The sequence below is a fragment of the Tiliqua scincoides genome, chromosome 7 (genome assembly GCF_035046505.1).
Source record: "Tiliqua scincoides isolate rTilSci1 chromosome 7, rTilSci1.hap2, whole genome shotgun sequence".
In the NCBI taxonomy this organism is placed as follows: Eukaryota; Metazoa; Chordata; class Lepidosauria; order Squamata; family Scincidae; genus Tiliqua; species Tiliqua scincoides.
Genome location: NC_089827.1, coordinates 18,922,960 through 18,929,160, shown reverse-complemented (window position 1 = coordinate 18,929,160; position 6,201 = coordinate 18,922,960).

Genomic DNA, 6,201 nt, shown 5'->3' with positions numbered 1-6,201 from the left:
CCCTGTCTTTCATGTTAATTGCAAGCTAAATAGCAACCCAGAGAACTGCCTTACTTCTATAATTTTCCTATTTGGTTTCCTGAAACTATATTCACAATGTGAAAGCACCTCAGTGCTTATTGACTTAAAAATAATGCAGCGATAAAAATGTCTATTTCATTTGCTATAACTTGTGTCTAAGAATAAAAGCCCAAACTGTCTTTAATGACAATATTTTCACTGTGAAATTAAGAGGATACAAAGGTGGGCACAATCCTAAGCAGGTCTACTCAGAAGTAAGTCCTATTGTGTTCAGTGGAACTTACTCCCAAGAAAGTGAGGTTAGGATTGCAGCCTGTGTCATATTTTGTTTTTTGATTTCTTCCTCTTTGGGTGCAATCAAGAACCATTTATAATGATTAAAGTTTTCAGGAAATAGATGTGCTGGTAATTTACTGAAGTAAAGACAAAGACTAAACATTCTAGAATTAAATTCACAACACTAATTATCCCTACCTCCATTTCCACCCCCTTCCTCTTTTGCAGGGGTGGCCAAACTTGCTTAAACATAAGAGCCACATACAATGTTTCAGATGTTTGAGAGCCGCAAGAGAGATGTTTGAGAGCTGCAATATTTAAGAACCATTTACATTCTTAAGTATATTTACTCTCCATGAATGTTAAACTTATGTTTTAATCTGGTGGACTCTCAGTTTATGCCTGGGAAATAATCATTAAGCTTGAAAATTTCTTATTTATTTTTTATATTAATTGAGATGCAAAAGGAACTTAGCTAACATATTTCCACTAGCTGCACATTATATGTTAAAGAGCCACAGTTTGGCCACCCCTACTCTTGTCTCCCCCGTACCAAATTTTAGATTGTAAGTTCCTTGGGACCACAGCCTGTTCTCTTGTATGTTGTAAGGTGCCATGGATACTTATGGCATATAAAAAGTAATATTACTATTACAGAAATAAAGGACTGATCCATAATGGCATGATAATTGAAAAGATGCTTTAATACTTAATAGAAAAAAATTAATATGAATGTCACAATTTCAACATAATCCACCCAATATTGTGGCTCAATAATATCCACAGTTCAATCCTAACCTACTCTGGAGCAAACAGGCAGGCTGGCCTGTGCTGCACCCAGAACAGGGCTGAGCTTGGTTGCAGTGCCATTTGGAGTAAGGGGAATTCTTTCCCTTGTGTCATGCAGCAGCTGCCCTTATGGGGCTACTTGGATCTGAGCCACCTAAATAGGTGTTGCAGATTCAAGCAGCCAGGCTGCCTGGGAGGGGTGTTAGGGCCAGATCCAGATCCTGTCCCTCCCAGGCCCAGCTCTCCCACTGGCCTGCCCGCCACCTGTCTTTCGGTGCCCCAGAACTTCTCTCGCCTTCCCCAGACCCCTGGACCAGTCTGATTCGGCCAACCGGTCACTAGCTAGAATCTGATTCGGATTCGGTCTCTAGAGGCTGGTGCATGTCCGTGCAACTGCCTCCTGACTCCCATGGTGGTGCAAAAGTGACTTCGCTTTTGCTATCCCTTTGGGCCGGTGCAATGGTTTTGCACCAGCCCAAGAATGCTCCTTGATTGCGCTCCAAATATTTACAACAGTGTTTCTCAAACTGTGGGTTGGGACCCACTAGGTGGGTCGTGAGCCGATTTCAGGTGGGTCCCCATTTATTTCAATATTTTATTTTTAATATATTAGAATTGATGCTACCATGGTATGTGTCTGCATCTGGGGAAATGTTACAGACCTGTACTTTTAACAAGCTTCTCTGTGTATGCTTTTAACAATGATAGTAAATGGGACTTACTTCTGGGTAAGTGTGGGTAGGATTGCAGCCTAGGATTGCTAAAAATGTTCCTGCTTGATGATGTCACTTCCGGCCATGACATCACTTCCGGTGGGTCCTGACAGATTCTCATTCTAAAAAGTGGTTCCTGTTGTTAAATGTGCGAGAACCACTGATTTACAGGGAATCCACTGAAATGAGCTGAGACTGAGCACAACAAAGATAAAGGGAAGTAACAGGATTAGGTGAAGGATTAGCATAGAGGTACATAGGAAAGAATTATTGGGAAACAGGCAATTTTAAGGCTGGAGAAAGGAACTTCTCCTTAGAACAATTTTGCTTTGACAGCAATGTTTATAGAAAGATGCAGAGGACAAGAGTGGGAGGAATGATTGCAATTGAACCTCACGTGCTGCCACTCCCAGGCCAAATCATTCTACCCTCACCCTGCCCAGAAGTTCTGCCTCCCCACCACCCTCCCCACTTCCCTGTGCTTCCCAATGACACACTCACCAGTGCTGGTCTGCCCAGAGATGTAAGCCATCATTGACAGGCTGGTACACGTTGTTGTGCTGTGTGCAACCAGCCCAGAACTTGGTGTAAACATGCCTTGTGGCATGTTTGCGACACTTCTGAGCTGGCTCAGGGGGCCTGTGTTACTTTGCTTTAAGAGGTGCTGAAATTAATCAATCTATATTTGTGTAGCTGCAATGATACACTGAGGGGCTTGTGCAGACTGAGAGCCCAATCCTATGCATGTCTACTCAGACGTAAGCATCACTAGTCAATAGGGCTTATTCCCAGGTAAGTGTGGATAGGATTGCAGCCTGAGTTAGCATACTATCCTGGTGTCCATCTAGCCTGTGATTTTTTGCAACTGCGTAATCTTGTTGTGAGAGATTGTAACAGAAATCTGCAACTCTTAGATTGTAGACCGGTGTCACTCAAATTTAGCTGGCTTTCAGAGGCAAAACTGGCGCTCCTGTGTAGGTGGTTCCACCTCTCTTGGACCCAGTCGTGCTATCTCTCCATGCCAAAGACTATATGGTACTACCCAACAAATGTTGCAAAAATATTTTATGCTACAACTGACATTGGTGATTCCTCCTGGTCTAGCTGAGCAGATTCTACTGTTCTTTGAACAGTACCCTAGTTCCGACTCATAACTGCTCAGAAGACACAGCTGTCAAGTGTGAAAAGCACGGTGATACAGAATGCAATTAAAGCTGGAATCAATTCTGTAGTCCCCCTTCAGTAAAGAACAAATAAAGTAGGTTAAATGAGACATGGTGCTTTTCCCCAGATACAGGCTTTGGCTATGGCTAGTTCATTTTGGAAATTACAGTTTCTAACCTGAAGGGTTGAAACAACAACAACCCACAAATAATTATTATCTCTGTAGTGTGCTAACAAAAGCAGAAATAACCTATTGAAATAGAGCTCTGTGTACTAACTACAGAATACATGTCATGTAGAGATAAAGGAGGAGAAGGAAGAAGAAGAGAACATCCCACCCACACAATTTTTAAAATAAAAATAGAAACGTCTTTAAAGAAGTTTTCTCCGCAGAAGTGTGTTGTTTTTTTTAACAATTTGCTTCCTACAGCTCAATGATTATTAAGCCTCATATTTTCAGACCAAGCAATTGTTTACTTGATGGTTAACAACTGCCTGCTGTAATTCAACAGTTCACAGCATGTTAAGCAAATTATCCTTCCTGATATATCACAGTTTATTTTTTCTTCTTCTTTAAATGCAGCCCTGTTGGCAAGGAGTCAGGAGCAGGCCACAGCTGGGACAGTCGCCAAGAGCAATTTTGCTTGACTGCAAAGTTTGGAGCTGGTGATGCTCTGGGCTTGCTGGAGGGCTTCTAGCTCTAAGCAGGGGCCTGGATGAAGATACTGAAAAGCTGGTCATGATGAGTTAGGAAACACACAGGAAGCTGCCTCCCAACCATTGGCCTGTCTAGCTCAGCATTATCAACATGACTGGCAGTAGTATTTGAGGCTTTCCAATGAAAATTTGTGCCTGCCCTGCCCTGATGATGGGGATTGAACCTAGGATCTTTGGCTGCAATCCTATCTACACTTTCCTGGGAGCAAGCTCCATTGAACACCATGCAACTTACTAAGTAGACATGCATAGGCTTGCACTGTCAGACATGTAAAGCAGGTGTTCTTCCATTGACCTACAAAGTAATTGAAAATAAATTTTGTCATAGTGGACACTCAGATTTGAAACAGAGACCTCTTCACCTGCAGTCAAATGCTCTTCCAATAACCCAACCCCCCAGCCCTATTTTGTTAACAGGGTGAGCAGCACCATTACATAGGACAAATCTGCAGCTCAGCTAGCAGATTTGGGGGCACCATCAAAGGCATGTGAATCACTGATTATTCTGTTATTCATTGATTTTAGTCTCCATGTGGATTTCTGCCTCACTCAGTCACTGATTGAGTGTTTCAGCCATTGAAACAAATTCATCCAACCATTTGTTTCTGCCTTTAGGAGTAGAGTGGTGAAAGAATAACCTTCTCAAGTAGTGGTAGAAATGGGTTTTTCCTAGATTTTGATACATTTGTTTTCAGGGCAGAGATGGTGTAGCTGCTGCTTGCACTGAATAGGGAGCTGGACTAGATGACCTCCAAGGCATCTTCCAACACTAACATTCTATGATTCTAGGAAAAACAATCTAGGAAAAACTTGGGACTAGTGTTGCTTTTAATACATTGAGCATGCTATAATACTGCAGTCAGTTTGGGTTGCTTCCATGTTTCATCCTATCCAGCTCACTGGAGAGAGCTCCTGTGGACTTCTGCATAATGTCAAAAATTGTGGTTTATTCCCTTTTCAGGTAACAGAAGGACAGTTGTGGAAAACTTTAAATTTTGGGTGCTTTTGTGACCCATTGGGAGCCAGTTTCATTTCTTGCTATTGCTTATGCAGTTTTCAGGGCTGGGGTTAACAGGACAAAGATAAGTTGCTTGCCCCTTCACGGCAGTTGATTAAAACACTAGCAAAGGTCACCATAGGGTGGTTGGAGAAGAGACATATTATGGATCCGGCCCAAGTGGTTGATTTCTAAAATAAGAGTCATTGAGTTTGATGTCTGGTTTGAACTCACTGCTCCTAGTTTAACAATCCTCATCCCCAATTATGGTCACAAGGTTTAATTGATGAATCGGTTAGATCAGTTGATTCATAACTATTCTGGCAGACTAAACAAGCAGACCTGATTAATTGGATAGCATATTATTTTTTAAAAATATAATTCCAGTGGTTATGAAACTGTTGATGTTTCAACAGTAAAAATCAAGCCCTGATTGCACACACAACTTTCACAGACATTGCAGTCTATTCGCTGTTGCAGAAGCTGACACTGGCCCATGGTGAAGAGAATGGAAGAAAAAGTAAGAGGAGCCCTGCTGTTTTAGCCACATAGCATATCTCGTGGCAATGAGTTCCACAGGTTAATTGTGCAAAGAAGGAGTGCCTGTCCTGAATCAACGGTCTGTCAATTTCATTGGGTGATACTGAGTCCCAGTGTTATAAAAAGCTTTCTCCCTCTGGATCTTATCCACCTCTCTCATGCTCCCTCTTGGCACTTTTCTTCCTAAAATAGGATGTCACAGTCAACTCCTTCTCCTCTTCCCATTGCAGGGGTGGTGCTCCAACCCCTTGGTCAAGATGGCCAAGATGGGTGCCCTTTTCTGAATCTTTTCTGGTTCTCCGGAAGGAGAAGCCAGAACGTCAGCCGTAGCTGTGTAATAACTGACCCAGATGCAGAAGAAGGGAGCCTGGATGGTCTCCCCAGAGGCTGTCTTAGGCAGGGTGACCGGATGTCATAACCGCAAAAGAGGACCAGGCCCCCCAAAATGTAGGACACCCAAGAAAAATGTAGGACGTGACAAAACGAAAGCTGAAAACATTTGTGTATTGATTTCATGTGCTTAAGTTAAACACTAGACTGTATTACTTATTCAATTTAAAACTGTATTACATATAATTTATTAATTACAAGGAGGCTCTGTGCTGCCTGGAAAGGAGGAGGTTCTTTTGCAGGACCTGAGGCTAAAAAACAGGACATGTCCTGGAAAAAGAGGGCATCTGGTCTCCCTGGTCTTGGGACTTGGTGGCCTTTCCTCCCCAAGGCACAGGGACCCAATGGCTTTTCGAGGATCAGTGCCCATCCAATGACTGATGGCGCAGCCGCCCAGCTCCTCACCCGCCCCCCCCCGCAGCCCCTGGCTTGGCCGCCCCATGTCCATCACTTCCGTTGACATGAATGATGAGCCTGGACACACCTTCCAGCCCGTAAGAAGCCCTCGCCGGGTCTCCAGAGGGAGACCCTCTGATCCCTCCGAGCCAGGAGGGAGCAGAGCGCGGAGACCAGCACTGTCCACCGCTGCGGGAT